Below are 17,279 nucleotides of genomic sequence, written 5' to 3'. Positions count from 1 at the left end.
TTGTAGGGAAGGAAAGTCGATACCTCACTGTCCATGACAACTTGCCATTCATCTGCGGCTCACACGCACGCACGTACACTAGACGCACGCACGCCAACACGCACACCCAGAGTGGAGTTCCTCGAACCGCATCGGGCTAATCTCCACTGGAGGGCGAGTGGTACAACAGGACCGGGTTTGTTGGAAGGGAGGGATAAAGAGAGACAAGGGAAGAGAGAGAGAGAGAGAGAGAGTGTGTGTGAGAGGGACAGAGAGAGGGCGGGAGATACAGCAGCTGGAAGCAAGAGAGAAAATCCCAGCCCAGCCTCTGCAAGCATCATTTTTCACATCGGATTTAATCCGTTCTCGTCGACCACCAATTCACGTAAGGGTATATACATGTTTCTGTCTTTTTGCCTCAAATTGCCTGCAAGTGGGACATTGGAGATGTGTTGCTGAGCACCACAGCTGTACGATTCATATGTATGTGGGTGTCTCTAGGTTCGGAGAGAGAAAACATCTTGTTCATATTGGTGGTTGAAAAAGCCGTGAGACTCTTCAACTCCCATCTCTTAGCAGAGCGGCCAGTCTGCAAGCGAATTTCCGCACCACCCGATAGGAAAGCCGCTGCTACGTTGCACAAACGGGGGCAAATCATGTGGGTTATTTTCGAAAGGGACGGGTCTCGTTCGTGGTTTGATGCAAAAATAATAATAATAATTCTAGCTCGTGTACATGCGCGCACAACACGTGCATGGCTGTCATATTCATCCGTCGCGTTCGTTTAAAAAAAAGAAATGGAACGGCGTCCCAGGTGGTGTGCAGCGTTAGCTGTCTAGCCGTGCAGCTGTTTATCACCGTCAGAAACGTGACAAATCGACGTTTCCTCCGCCAAGCTAGCGGCTGGCTAGCTGCTAGCGTTAGCTGACGGGACAGACAGCACCAGGGATACCAAGCTTGCTTGCCCATAAAAGTATACTGGCGCGCTGCTCTGCGTGAGACGGGTGCACTTGCTATAGCTACTGTTGGATGCTACGTAGCTAAGCCCTCTTCAACACTATTTGGGGTTAAAACAAATATGGCAGCTACTAGCTAGCTATGAACAAACATACGATTGATTGAACAATTATTTTTTTTTTGCATGTTGTGGAAAAGGCTGTTTCACAACTCATGCCGATGATTTCTGCTGATGTTAGACCGCTAACCGTTAGCCTGCTAACGTACGCGATTGTGCTGATGTTTTAGGGCTGTATGAGCGGTGTAAAATCATTTGCCATGCACGTTCCGCGTCGCCCATTCACTCGCCAGGTGGGAAGAACATCTAGAAACAACGGCCAGCCAATATACTTCTCTTGAGCTATCGTGGCTGATTTCTGTAAGAATAAGCAGACAGCGAAATGCATTAGATTGTCCATTGTTCCATGACGTTTTCCCATATGTTGCACATTTGCTGTTATGAAATGATTGAGAAAGACGACTATTTACATTTGCATTTGACCAATGAACAGTTACTATGTATGTTGACGCTAGAGAATTACGGACACACACCTGTGCGCGGGACCGCCACCTGTTCGCGTGCACGCGCGGGGCCAATGTCCTGTATGTGCGTGCGGTCAGTGACAGGGAACAAGAAGTGTTCGGAGACACTTTATTTTTTACAATCTCTGCGTTTGAAGTGGCATTTAGCTGACGTGCGGGGCGAATGGAGACACTTTGGCCAGGACCCGGTCGAAATGCAATGAAAAGTGCCCGTTTTCTTAGCTTCTACCAAAGATATTAACCCAAGAATGGTCGAATTGACCTTGTGTAGGAAATAGGTTGATGTTGGTCACTAGAATGAATTGAACAAGTAATAAACTGCCAGATGAAGAAAGAGAACAGTATTACCGTATGTTTGTGTGTCGCATGCTTTTCATTAGACAGGTAGGAAATGAGGGGTTTGTAATGGATAAAAACACTAGTTTACCACAATAACAACCGTACTGTAAAACAAAGGTAACAATAATGGCTACTTAATGTAATGTCTTTAGGTCTCTAACTGATCTCTATTGAAGAGTTTATGTCTGTCTGTGTGACTGCGTGTGTTGAGTTCTGTAGCTCCTGCCACTGTATGTCTGCTGTGTGTGTGAACCCTACGCAGGTCAGTATTGACAGTGCCATAAGCACTTTTATGGTGATTAGAGAGACAAATATTGCTCTACCTTTCCTCCCTCCCTCGCACAAAATCAATTATCTTACCTGCATGGCATAGAAGCCACAATGTAGCCTAACACTGATTCTGATGAGGAGAGTTGGGTTAAGAAGCTTAGTGTGTGGGTGTTTTATTTCGGACCAAAAGGTATGGTAATTGTTTGATGGGGAAGCTTAGGCTAAATACAGATTGAGGATGTTTGTTCATTGGCCAATACTCAGATGGCGCTTGTGTAAAACATGGTTGCTGCGTATTTGACAGGTTGTGGGCCCTGTTACCTAAAAGGTGATATAAGGCGTTTATTACACAATGCAGTGATTCTTTTAATGGATGTTGACTGTGTTAATGGAAGGGCTGATGCTGCATTGTGAATCAGGTTGCTGTGTGTGTGTGTGTTTGTCAACCAAAACAAGTCCCAGGGAATGGACACCGGTTTAGGCGGCTAAAAAAAATCGCTAGTTTTAATCGTTCATCTTCAAGGCGGAAATGGTAGTTGTCTTACAGTAGCTGGTTGACAGTAGCTTGCTGCTGGTCCCTGGCTCAGAAAAGATTGAGAAACACTGGATAAAGGAAAGCCATGTGAAAAAAAGGCCCAAAATAGCCTTATTCTAGAGTTAAAAACACAAGCGTCATGTTCAGGTGTGCTGTTAAACTGGAAATTTAAAATTGTCATGGACTTAGAAGCAGTATCCTTGCTGATCAGAGTCCCCCAAATGACATTTAGCCAAACGGGCAAAACAAAAAGGATTCCTATGAATCACAGCATTTACCCTCCGCCTGCAAAAATAGAAGGATACGACTCTTGCTGTGTGGCTCTTAGTGGTAGAGGACACACACACACACGGTGTTTAGAGGACACACACACACACGGTGTTTAGAGGACACACACACACACACGGTGTTTAGAGGACACACACACACACGGTGTTTAGAGGACACACACACACGGTGTTTAGAGGACACACACACACGGTGTTTAGAGGACACACACACACGGTGTTTAGAGGACACACACACACGGTGTTTAGAGGACACACACACACGGTGTTTAGAAGACACACACACACACGGTGTTTAGAGGACACACACACACGGTGTTTAGAGGACACACACACACACGGTGTTTAGAGGACACACACACACACGGTGTTTAGAGGACACACACACACGGTGTTTAGAGGACACACACACACACGGTGTTTAGAGGACACACACACACGGTGTTTAGAGCACACACACACACGGTGTTTAGAGGACACACACACACGGTGTTTAGAGGACACACACACACACGGTGTTTAGAGGACACACACACACGGTGTTTAGAGGACACACACACACAGTGTTTAGAGGACACACACACGGTGTTTAGAGGACACACACACACACGGTGTTTAGAGGACACACACACACACGGTGTTTAGAGGACACACACACACGGTGTTTAGAGGACACACACACACAGTGTTTAGAGGACACACACACGGTGTTTAGAGGACACACACACGGTGTTTAGAGGACACACACACACGGTGTTTAGAGGACACACACACACGGTGTTTAGAGGACACACACACACGGTGTTTAGAGGACACACACACACGGTGTTTAGAGGACACACACACACGGTGTTTAGAGGACACACACACACGGTGTTTAGAGGACACACACACACGGTGTTTAGAGGACACACACACACGGTGTTTAGAGGACACACACACACGGTGTTTAGAGGACACACACACACGGTGTTTAGAGGACACACGGTGTTTAGAGGACACACACACACGGTGTTTAGAGGACAGATGTGACAAATACAATTTGAGATGATGGAGAGGTATGTCTATGGAGGACCTCATTCTCCTGTCCTTCTATGTCCATTTCCCGGGACGCAGACTGTTGAACATGTTTTGCTGTATCACAAGCTTAAAGACTACATTCAGGTGCAGCAAACTGGGTGAACATTTGCAGTCATTTCATTGCCATTTATTAATCCAGCAGCAGCTCCAGTGCTTTGTAATCATTAACAACCATTTCCACAAATGCAATGTCTTTTTTATTAGTTTTAAATGTAATTATAAATAGTCAGTCAGCTTCCAGTATCCCCATTACAGTTATTTTTGTATGAGCTAGGCCTACTATGGGCGACAAAAATGCAGCCATGACCAAGTTAAAATAGTCAAAAGATGAATTGCATACTTCTTCCCTTCAGTATTGACTATCAGTAAATCAAAGCACAGTTGAAGTCAGCAGTTTACATACACTTAGGTTGGAGTCATTAAAACAAGTTTTTTCAACCACTCCACAAATGTCTTGTTAACAAACTATAGTTTTTGCAGGTCGGTTAGGACATCTACTTTGTGCATGGCACAAGTAATTTTTCCAACAATTGTTTACAGACAGATTATTTCACTTATAATTCACTGTATCACAATTCCAGTGGGTCAGAAGTTCACATACACTAAATTGACTGTGCCTTTAAACAGCTTGGAAAATTCCAGAAAATGTTTTCATGACTTTAGAAGATTCTGATAATTGACATCATTTGAGTCAATTGGAGGTGTACCCGTGGCTGTATTTCAACGCCTACCTTCAAACTCAGTGCCTCTTTGCTTGATATCATGGGAAATTGAAAATAATCAGTCAAGACCTCAGAAATTTTTTTTTGTAGACCTCCACAAGTCTGGTTCATCCTTGGGAGCAATTTCCAAACACCAGAAGGTCTCACGTTCATCTGTACAAACAATAGTATGCAAGTATAAACACCAAGGGACCACGCAGCCGTCATACCACTCAGGGAGGAGACGCGTTCTGTACTTTGGTTTCAAAAAGTGCAAATCAGTCCCAGAACAACTGCAAAGGACCTTGTGAAGATACAGGTACAAAAGTGTCTATATCCACAGTAAAACGAGTCCTATATTGACATAACCTGAAAGGCCACTCAGCAAGGAAAAAGTCACTGCCATTAAAAAAGCCAGATTACGGTTTGCAACTGCACATGGGGAAAAATATTGTACTTTTTGGAGAAATGTCCTCTGGTCTGATGAAACAACTAATAACTGTTTGGCTATAATGGCCATTAGTTATGTTTGGAGGATAAAGGGGGAGGCTTGCAAACCGAAGAACACCATCCCAACCGTGAAGCACGGGGGTGGCAGAATCATGTTGTGGGGGTGCTTTGCTGCAGGAGAGACTGGTGCATTTCACAAAATAGATGGCATCATGAGGGTGGAAAATGATGTGGATATATTGAAGCAACATCTCAAGACATCAGTCAGGAAGTTAAATCTTGGTCGCAAATGGGTCTTCCAAATGAACAATGACCCCAAGCATACTTCCAAAGTTGTGGCAAAATGGCTTAAGGACAACAAAGTCAAGGTATTGGAGTGGCCATCAGAAAGCCCTGACCTCAATCCTATAGAACATTTGTGGGCAGAACTGAAAGTGTGTGCGAGCAAGGAGGCCTACAAACCTGACTCCGTTACATCAGCTCTGTTAGGAGGAATGGGCCAAAATTCACCCAACTTATTGTGGGAAGCTTGTGGAAGGCTACCTGAAACATTTGACCCAAGTTAAACAATTTAAAGCAAATGCTACGAAATACTAATTGAGTGTATGTAAACTTCTGACCCACTGGGAATGTGATGAAAGAAATAAAAGCTGAAATAAATCATTCTCTCCACTATTATTCTGACATTTCACATTCTTAAAATAAAGTTGTGATCCTACCTGACCTAAGACAGGGAATTTGTATTAGGATTAAATGTCAGGACTGGTGAAAAATGTATTTGGCTAAGGTGTATGTAAACTTCCGACTTCAACGGTATTTTATGTGTGATGATGTTGGCTGGTATTCAGGCCTGCTGCATGCTGCTGTCCCTAGCTCTATTGGTCTGCCCGTGGAGATTTATATGAGAACACACACGCACACACTCGCACAGGCCAAGGTTTGTTGTGTTTGGAGATGCTGGTAGTGGTATCATGGTCTTGCCCGCTTCATACTGTAAGTGGTACTTGTGTTTGTTTGGGTCTTCCTTCGTGGGGTTGTTTGTTTTGATACTGGTGAGGTAACCAACATTCTATTGCTGAAGATGTAGGTAAACCAAGTGGGACTCGAACCAGCAACCTTGTATCTGTCAGTCCAACACCTGGTCATCTGGTGGAGTTGCAACAGATGACAGATCCTGACTTCAGTTGACCTGTGGTTGTCCACTTGAACACCAGGGTCAGGGAAAATATATTGGGGTGAAATATATTTGTAGACCGAAAAATACTGTGCAGATTTCAGAATGGCCAATATTGGAGACGGAAGGAATCAGCTGCTACCTAGGACACAGTCTCTCTCTCTCTCCCTCGTTCTCTTTTCACACACGGTTTCCTAACCACATCACCCAGCATTCTCTCACCTCCATCTGAGGGGAGGCATGCTGAAACCCTCGCCTTTTCTCCGCTCTGTCTGCTCTAGGTCAGCCATCTGATTCCATATTGCCATTTCCATCCTTTGTGTTGACTGAGGTATCATGTTATCCTCCCATGTCCGGTCCTCTCGTCCTCTTCTCAGCCATGTTACAGTTATCCATCTATAAAAAAATGGACATACTGTGTAAGGTCTGGGAAAGACAGGGTAGCCCAGCACACACACTCACACGGGCGCACACACACACACACACAAGCGCACACACACACACACGGACACACACACACACACGGGCACACACACACACACGGGTGCACACACACACACACACGGGTGCACACACACACACTGGCGCACACACACACACACACACACACGGGCGCACACACACACACGGGCACACACACACACACACGGGCACACACACACACGGGCGCACACACACACGGGCGCACACACACACACACACGGGCGCACACACACACACACGGGCGCACACACACAAACTCACTGAACATCAGTCGATGTAATAAAGAACAGCTCCATTGTTTGTTTGAACACATTACGAGTCACATCGTTCAGCTTTATTGTTCTAGCGAGACATTTGCCATGCCAGTCTTCCCAAGCCTCCATGGTGGTGTGTGTGCGCGCCTGTGTCTGTCTCCAGTCCATCTGTGAGGTCATGTCCGTAGTTTTAAGGATTTACTGGTTTCAGGGAAGGATCCTAATCTCCAGAGATTAGGCCCTGACTTGTTATTACATTTTCTCTGATCTCACAGGCCAAGATATGAGTTCCACCCGTTGAAGTTTACTTCATGCTGAATTGGTAAGTTGATGACTTGTTTTCACCTAATGCCTGTTGGTGTTATCGGTGAAACCAATGGTGGTTGTTTGTACTCTTAGACATCGTGGTTGTCTTGCTAGATCTCAACCTGCCCTTGCGTATTAAACACACAATGTTAGATGACGCCTTTTTGTGCAAAGGGTTATAGAAATGTTTGTGAACCACAGCCTGCCCTTAATGACAGAGACACACGTCCTATGTAATCTATAGTCTACATGTAGGAGCAGGTGATCTTGTCTTCTCGGTACTGTTGAATATGGCAGGAGTGGAAACAGACCATGGGTAAACAATAGGGGTGTGCCGTGTAGTCGGACAAAACGAGTATCAAAACGGATATGGGCAATTTTCTGGGTCCCATTATGATCCAAGTAATTTTTGCTGTAATTATCCGCGATTGGAAGAAAGTAACTTTTCTTGGGTGCCAGGAAGCATCTTTCTCATGTCATTCAGTCACAGAGTTACTAAACCATAATGTACTGTCTTTTAGTCAAGTCATGTGCGAGGTTTTACATGGTCTAAATGACTCAACTGGCTCGTTTGCCTGGCTGTAAAGAGAAAGGCGGGCTATGTGTTGATCCTGCTGCTCTGATTGGATAGAGTGAAGTTTGTATTTCTCTGTCCACTCTCTTCATAATTTCACCCAATCGCTTTTCCTCGCATGTTTTCGGTCTGATCATTTAGATTGCTGCAGCGTTCTATTATGATAAATCACATGGCGAGGACGTTTGCTATTAATGTGCATAATATCTAACAAGCGAGCCAAGGGTAGGGAAAAAGGATGAAACGCTGATGCGCATTCTGACTGAGTGACAGCAAACTCGAGGAGACACGCACACACACACACACACACCCCTCCGTGCACTGCTCTTCATCGGCAGCTTTTTTTTGTTGCAGTGAGAATGTGCAGCGAGGTATTTTGACAGCATTTATTTAGGCACATTAAAACACTTCAATTATTTTTTTTATCACGAGCCTCATCTTATCCGACTATCAACTCTCAACTTACGGATACGATTGCGAATACAAGTCGGCACACCCCTAGGAACCAAAATTATACAGTAGCCATTGTAGACCAGATGTTTTGTGAACATACTGTCTCCAGCTTCCTACTTTTTAAAAGGGAAATGTTCCGTGTTTTATTTTTTTGTAATAGGAAATTGATATCAGGGTTTGTTCCTATTTTAAACTGTGAGTTGACATTGGTTTACTCCCTTAGCTTGGTCTTCTGCATTTACCAGAGATTCAGGCCACATTTCAAGCAAACACAAAACATGCAGTGCATTCAAGTATTCTGACCCCTTGACTTTTTCCACATTTCGTTACTTTATTCTGAAATACCCCATAATGACAAAGCAAATTTTAACATAAGTATTCAGACCCTTTACTCAGTACTTTGTGGAAGCACCTTTGTCATTGATTACAGCCTCAAGTCTTCTTGGGTATGACGCTACAAGCCTGGAACACCTGTATTTGGGGGGTTTGTCCCATTCTTCTCTGCAGATCCTCTTAAGCTCTGTCAGGTTGGATGGGGAGCGTCGCTGCACAGCTTTTTTTCAGGTCTCTTATTTACAATGACGGCCTACCCTGGCTAATCCCTCCCCTAACCCAGACAACACTGGGCCAATTGTGCACCGCCCTATGGGGCTCCCGATCACGGCCGGTTGTGATACAGCTTGGGATCGAACCAGGCTCTGGAGTGACGCCTCTAGCACTGCGATGCAGTGCCTTAGACCACTGCGCCACTCGGAAGCCCTTGGCGGCGCACAATTGGCACAGCGTCGTCCGGGTTAGGGAGGGGTTTGGCCTATTGAGATGGTATGATTCAATAAATACGTTTTAGATACGTTTAAAATGGCAATGTGCTTTTTTAGGCGAACCAATCAATTTGACATAGAAATGTTCTATGTGCTCTATTTCTATGCTTTCCGATCTTAAATGGAGTTTTTGCGTCTTGCACACCAGCTTCAAACAGCTAAAACAACAATATTTTTGGTTATGGAAAATATATTTCACAGCAGTTTAGATTGTACATGATTCTCTACACTATACTATATATATTTTTTTTTTGTTAAACTATTAAGAGTTTTAGCAAACAGGAAATGGCAGAGCGATTTCTACGTAACGCAACATCAATCAAACATGACTAAGCAAAACTGATGATGTGCAATACTTATACCAGTGGTTGGCATGCATTTTGGGTAGACAATTAGGCATTGTTGCTATAATTTTACAGTCGAAGTAGGGCTCCAGAATGTGATATTTATTTTGCTCAACAGAGATGAATTTGCTTACATCTTTTTTTGTGTACGAGTATCTATAGGCTAATTGCCTTGGGGCTAATTCACCTTCTGAGGAAGTGGTATATCAAAACCCATTAGCGAGATTGCTAAATCTAATTTCCTGATAGTTAGTCGTGTAACTTATTCATCTAACAGTAAATGTATTGTCCTAAAATGCTTTGCAGCATAGGATGTCACCTCTATAAAGGCCACGCTCCATAAACTATGTCTCTAAGATACTTTGGTGTTAAAACGGTAAATATTGAGAGTTGGGGAAATAAATGTCATACCTACAGAAAGCTGATACCCTCCTCTCTCCAAAAGTTTCCGTTGCGCTCGCCAAACATCCACCTCTCCAGTGCTGGCTATTGTGATGCATAATTGCCATGATAATTTGGGAAGGTCTTGTCAATGAGCATTATGGGTAATGTAGTCAATTTAGGGAATATAAAGTGGACAGACGGATGTAAGACAATGACACACTTTTTTTGCCTAAAATTAAGAAAAAAAATTGTAGGAGGAGATCCTCCCGTGGCTGAGAGCTTTACATTATTATAATATAGATGGGTCATTTATCTGAGTTTGTTTGAATTCCGGCCTCAGCCTATGAGACATGGAGAGAGCTGGAAGTCACTGAGAATCTACTGCTGCATTGAATGATGTGATGTCGCTGGTTGGGTTGAATGATGGACGTGTCTAATTTCCTATAGAGTTTCCCACGTATCAATGATGTGAAATGCACTCAGAACATTCTCCATCATCACTCATTGATAAGCAGCCTGTGTGACTGCCTGAGTTGTTGCTTGTGTGTGTGTGTGTTACTTTTATACAGTCGCACACTTCATTGATCCTGAAAGGCTGTGTGTGTGTGTGTGTGTGTGTGTGTGTGAGTGAAGTGGGGTTACGACCGGAACACACCCTGTCACTCAGCAGCAGAGGAATCGTACTGTGTGTGTCCAGAGGGAGAATGGAAAGAGGGAGAGAATAGAGAACACCCGATCCTTCACAAGCAAAAGGAGAGAGGGAGAAATTAAAAAATAAAAGATGGCGATGGAAGGAAAGACGTTTCTGTCCCTCCAACAGATGTCTGGTGTTAGCACATATTGACAAGTCAATATCGCTCCTTTAAATCAAATATTTGTCCAAATTATCTTGTCGCCTCAACAGCAGGTAGCATCCCTTTAGCTGTGAAATTACTTCAGGTTGGAGGACAGACGCACACACGCACACATCTCGCGGCTCACGGGTGGTTCTCCACCCATGCTTCAATCCACTGTGGGTTTCTGTACATGTGAACGCAATTTGCACTTCCAATTAAACTGACGACCTTCGTTCCAGAATGCAGAACGTGTCTCCTCCTCTCCTCTCCTGTGTGTCCTCTCCAGGATAGCTATTATTACCCTCAATGTTACGACACTGACACGCTAAGAATAATGTTACGAAACACTAACACATCACACAGTTTACTGTAGTACAGCTTACTATAACAGAACATAACACAGACGCGCACACACACACTAATACACAAACACACAGCTCCTTATGATTCCAAGGTAATGCCCAATGACTGTGTATGTGACAGAGAGGCTTGATTCGGTCTTATGTAGAAAAATTTGATACTGTGTTTTTTACATTGGCTAAAAGTAGAGACTCCGAGCTAGAAAATGGTATATCCTACACTACAGTTGAGGAACAATGGGAAAGTAATTCTGCTTTGAAAGTTGATAAATGTGTAACTCCACTTTTGAGAAAATGGCCCTTGAATGTTTTGATACACTTACTGGAGAGCTCTTCTTTGTCTACACCCATTCAGCATAGTTCACACCCTCTTAAGCCTGAGCCCCACCCATCTCTTTAAGGGTTCACATGCATGACATCAGCAGCCTGGTGGTCCAAAATAGCTTAACCGGTGTATTTTAACACCAATAAACCCATCTGTTTAAAAAAATAAATGTAGTATATGTCAGTCTAGCAAACCAGGCAACTAAAAGCAACTTTCTAAACAATGTTTTTGTTTGTTTCTAGCTTGTTAGCTAGCGAGCTAACCTTAATTTAGCTGGCTAGCCAGTTCAAATAATGCCCATGTCATATGGCTGACAATATCTTAACTTTAGCTAATTTGTATTCATTATTACAACGAAAATAAACTCACAACAAGATAATTATTTACAACTGAATGGCAAGCTAATTACAGAAAATAGCTTACAGTTGTGAGTGTGTCGAAATAGAAGCAGGGGATTCTACCTGAGAATTGTAGAACTTGGACACTGTCTCGTTGTCCTAACGTTATATCCTAATTTGACTTTGGTGCTGGTCATGTTGTTCTTTACATTACCGTCTCTGGTAAACACACACTATATCCAATCCGTCTGTGTGTTCTCTTTTTGACCCCCTCCGCATATTTGCAATCAAACGCCAGAATTGTAATCTCCTTAGCTATCATACTCATGCTTCCACCGGGCATTCCACTGATTTCAAGAACTCGGCCCTACAGAAAGTCGAGAGCAACATTTTTGCAGTTCTTCGGGACATCTTTCAAAAAAGATGCATTCGAAAGAATTACCTACACATACTGAGCAACCCTTTGTTATAGACAGAAGCGTGCTACATGGCAGACCAATCCAAACTCATCTCTCTTCATTTCCAGCCCATCCATTATCTCAGCCAGTCATAGTGGGAATTAGGCTCGTAAGTTAAAAATTGTATTTGTATTTACAGATGGCATACAAGTTTGTTAAGGCACATAAAGTTTCACATGTTCCAGAAGGCATTTCTGCCAAAGAATGCATTTTGACAAAAACATAGATATTTACATTCAAATACCTCCCCTGTGAATTAGTGACTTGTGACATATATGAATAGACAAAGCCATCGATCACGCGACACCATTCATAACTACGTGAAGACTCAATAGCGCATTGAAGCCAAATTAGGTCAGTTAAGATGGCGACATAACATGTGCAGTTTGAGCTACTCCAGGAAGTGACGTTGCAGGTTAGCTCACTGCTGCCCCCTCTTATTGAGTAACTCAAGTTGAAGGCTGCATTTAGTAACTCAATTATCCTCAACTTCTTCTGTGTGCTATTTAAAAAAATAATTGGATCAAATTGTACTTGTCACATGCTCCTTTTCCTGTAATCCACTTTCAGCTGCTTTGTCTTGCTCACATTGAGGTAGAGATTTTTGTCCTGGCACCACACTGCCAGGTCTCTGACCTCCTCCCTATAGGCTGTCTCATTGTTGTTGGTGAGCAGGCCTACCACTGCTGTGTCGTTAGCAAACTTAATGATGATGTTGGAGACAGAGAGTACAGGAGGGGACTAATCACACACCCCTGAGGGGCCCCAGTGTTGAGGATCAGCATGGTAGATGTGTTGTTGCCTACCCTTACTACCTGGGGGTGGCCCATCAGGAAGATCATGATCCAGTGGCAGAGGGAGGTGTTCAGTCCCAGGGTCCTTAGCTTAGTGATGAGCTTCGTGGGCACGATGGTGTTGAACGCTGAGCTGTAGTCAATGAACAGCATTCCCACTTGTCCAGGTGGGAAAGGGCAGTGTGGAGTGCGATTGAATTTGCGTCATCTGTGGATCTGTTGGGGCGGTATTCAAATTGGAGTGGGCCTAGGGTTTCCGGTATGATGGTGTTGATGTGAGCCATGACCAGCCTTTCAAAACACTGCATGGCTATGACCAGCCTTTCAAAACACTGCATGGCTACCGAGGTAAGTGCTACGGGTCGGTAATCATTTAGGCAGGTTACCTTCGCTTTTTTGGGCACAGGGACTATGGTGGTCTGCTTGAAACATGTAGGTGTTACAGACTCGGGCAGGGAGAGGTTGAAAATGTCAGTGAAGACACTTGCTAGTTGGTCCGCGCATGCTTTGAGTACACGTCCTGCTAATCCGTCTGGCCCCGTGGCTTTGTGAATGTTGACCTGTTTAAAGGTCTTGCTCACAGCAGCTACGGAGAGCATGAATACACATTCGTCCAGAACAGCTGGTGCCTAGATACTCAACTAGAGTATCTGATGCCACAGATCCTCAACTAGTCTAAAGAAAGACAGTTTTATTGCTTCTTTAATCAGAACAACAGTTTTCAGCTGTGCTAACATAATTGCAAAAGGGTTTTCTAATGATAAATTAGCCTTTTAAAATGCTAAACTTGGATTAGCTAACACAACGTGCCATTGGAACACCGGAGTGATGGTTGCTGATAATGGCCCTCTGTACGCCTATGTAGATATTCCTCTCTGGATATGTGGGATGAAGTATGAACACCATGGGACCACGCAGCTGTCATACTGCTCAGGAAGGAGACGCGTTCTGTTTCCTAGAGATCAATGTACTTTGGTGCGAAAAAGTGCAAATCAATCCCAGAACAATAGCAAAGGACCTTGTGAAGATGCTGGAGGAAACAGGTACAAAAGTATCTGTATCCACAGTAAAACGAGTCCTATATCGACATAACCTGAAAGGCCGCTCAGCAAGGAAGAAGCCACTGCTCCAAACTGCCATAAAAACGCCAGACTACAGTTTGCAACTGCACATGGGGACAAAGATCGTACTTTTTGGAGAAATGTCCTCTGGTCTGATGAAACAAAAATAGAACTGTTTGGCCATAATGACCATTGTTTTGTTTGGAGGAAAAAGGGGGATGCTTGCAAGCCGAAGAACACCATCCCAACCATGAAGCACGGGGGTGGCAGTATCATGTTGTGGGGGGTGCTTTGCTGCAGGAGGGACTGGTGCATTTTAAAAAAATAGATGGAATCATGAGGCTGGAAAATGATGTGGATATATTGAAGCAACATCTCAAGACATCAGTCAGGAAGTTAAAGCTTGGTAGCAAATGGGTCTTCCAAATGGACAATGACCCCATTGGCATACTTCCAAAGTTGTGGCAAAATGGCTTAAGGACAACAAAGTCAGGGTATTGAAGTGACCATCACAAAACCCTGACCTCAATCCTATAGAATATTTGTGGGCAGAATTGAAAAAGCATGTGCAAGGAAGGAGGCCTACAAACCTGACTCAGTTACACCAGCTCTGTCAGGAGGAATGGGTCAAAATTCACCCAACTTATTGTGGGAAGCTTGTGGAAGGCGACCTGAAACATTTGACCCAAGTTAAACAATTTAAAGCCAATGCTACAAAATACTAATTGAGTGTCTAAACTCCTGACCCACTGGGAATGTGATGAAAGAAATAAAAGCTGCAATAAATAATTTCACATTCTTAAAATAAAGTGGTGATCCTAACTGACCTAAGACAGGGAATATATACTAGGATTAAATGTCAGGAAATGTGAAAAACTGAGTTTAAATGAAGTTGGCTAAGGTGTATGTTAACTTCCGAAGTCAACTGTAGATATCTCAGTGTTGTAAGGTGGGCAGAGGAAGAGAAGGAAAAAAAGGGAAAAGAATGAGTTACTCATCTTAAAGAAAAGAAGCATTGTGGAAGAGGAATGTCTGGGAAGAAGATAGATGTGAATAGGAATGGAGAGGAGGAGAGTGTGGAAAATAGAGGAGAACAGGGTGTTTCCAGATTTGATTAATTAGGTCCCCCACCCCCCCAAAAAGTGATAAAAGCAGCTTTTGTGTGTTTGAATGGTGTGGGTGTATCCCAACAATAGAATATTGTGAGAATGTACTGGTCAATAAAAATATGAATTACAAATAAACAGCTGATTATGTTTCAATGACTGAGCTGGCTAGAGACATCTCAGCCAAAAACAGTTTGAAATACAAGATTGAGGTACGTTTTGTGTTGTGTTTTTTCTTTAATTTATGCTTTAGCCAGAAATACGAGTATAGGATGAGTCGACAACATTATTTGGGTATGAGTTAGCAGAATATTAACTTTAAAAAGTCAGATTTTCACTGGACAGTTACTTTGAAACCAGATTTCCCTCTTAAGTCTGAATGCTGCTCTAACACATGACTGGCTGCCTAGATCAGATGACTAGATAAACTGGAGGAATTCAGCCTCTTCCTTTTCCCTCTCACCAGGGCTTCTCACAGTCTAAGGAGAGGGAGATAGTGGGAGAGGGGGGGCTGCGGTTGGCTGCTTCAGAAGACACATGGACACTAGGCAATTCAGCTTCTTCCTTTTCCCTCTCACCAGGGCTTCTCACAGTCTAAGGAGAGGGAGATAGTGGGAGAGGGGGGGCTGCGGTTGGCTGCTTCAGAAGACACATGGACACTAGGCAATTCAGCCTCTTCCTTTTCCCTCTCACCAGGGCTTCTCACAGTCTAAGGAGAGGGAGATAGTGGGAGAGGGGGGGCTGCGGTTGGCTGCTTCAGAAGACACATGGACACTAGGGAATTCAGCCTCTTCCTTTTCCCTCTCACCAGGGCTTCTCACAGTCTAAGGAGAGGGAGATAGTGGGAGAGGGGGGGCTGCGGTTGGCTGCTTCAGAAGACACATGGACACTAGGGAATTCAGCCTCTTCCTTTTCCCTCTCACCAGGGCTTCTCACAGTCTAAGGAGAGGGAGATAGTGGGAGAGGGGGCTGCGGTTGGCTGCTTCAGAAGACACATGGACACTAGGCAATTCAGCCTCTTCCTTTTCCCACTCACCAGGGCTTCTCACAGTCTAAGGAGAGGGAGATAGTGGGAGAGGGGGGCTGCGGTTGGCTGCTTCAGAAGACACATGGACACTAGGCAATTCAGCCTCTTCCTTTTCCCTCTCACCAGGGCTTCTCACAGTCTAAGGAGAGGGAGATAGTGGGAGAGGGGGGGCTGCGGTTGGCTGCTTCAGAAGACACATGGACACTAGGCAATTCAGCCTCTTCCTTTTCCCTCTCACCGGGCTTCTCACAGTCTAAGGAGAGGGAGATAGTGGGAGAGGGGGGGCTGCGGTTGGCTGCTTCAGAAGACACATGGACACTAGGGAATTCAGCCTCTTCCTTTTCCCTCTCACCGGGGCTTCTCACAGTCTAAGGAGAGGGAGATAGTGGGAGAGGGGGGGCTGCGGTTGGCTGCTTCAGAAGACACATGGACACTAGGCAATTCAGCCTCTTCCTTTTCCCACTCACCAGGGCTTCTCACAGTCTAAGGAGAGGGAGATAGTGGGAGAGGGGGGCTGCGGTTGGCTGCTTCAGAAGACACATGGACACTAGGCAATTCAGCCTCTTCCTTTTCCCTCTCACCAGGGCTTCTCACAGTCTAAGGAGAGGGAGATAGTGGGAGAGGGGGGCTGCGGTTGGCTGCTTCAGAAGACACATGGACACTAGGGAATTCAGCCTCTTCCTTTTCCCTCTCACCAGGGCTTCTCACAGTCTAAGGAGAGGGAGATAGTGGGAGAGGGGGCTGCGGTTGGCTGCTTCAGAAGACACATGGACACTAGGCAATTCAGCCTCTTCCTTTTCCCTCTCACCAGGGCTTCTCACAGTCTAAGGAGAGGGAGATAGTGGGAGAGGGGGGGCTGCGGTTGGCTGCTTCAGAAGACACATGGACACTAGGGAATTGGCTGCTAAGGAGAGGGAGATAGTGGGAGAGGGGGGCTTCAGAAGACACATGGACACTAGGGAATTCAGCCTCTTCCTTTTCCCTCTCACCAGGGCTTCTCAC

The 17,279-nt window shown here is 44.6% G+C and overlaps 1 long non-coding RNA gene across 1 annotated transcript in view; it reads left to right on the top strand.

Annotated features, from left to right (window-relative positions):
• Positions 1-221: 221 nt before the first annotated feature.
• LOC135505714 (uncharacterized) overlaps positions 222-17,279 on the top strand; it is a 169,103-nt gene continuing 152,045 nt past the window's right edge. The window contains exons 1-2 of the long non-coding RNA XR_010450311.1: positions 222-364; positions 7,367-7,413. This is a non-coding gene — a long non-coding RNA (uncharacterized LOC135505714). The remainder of the gene's footprint in view (positions 365-7,366; positions 7,414-17,279) is intronic.

This window comes from Oncorhynchus masou, chromosome 19, assembly GCF_036934945.1.
Source record: "Oncorhynchus masou masou isolate Uvic2021 chromosome 19, UVic_Omas_1.1, whole genome shotgun sequence".
Lineage (NCBI taxonomy): Eukaryota > Metazoa > Chordata > Actinopteri > Salmoniformes > Salmonidae > Oncorhynchus > Oncorhynchus masou.
This window is presented reverse-complemented; position numbering and strand designations above follow the sequence as displayed.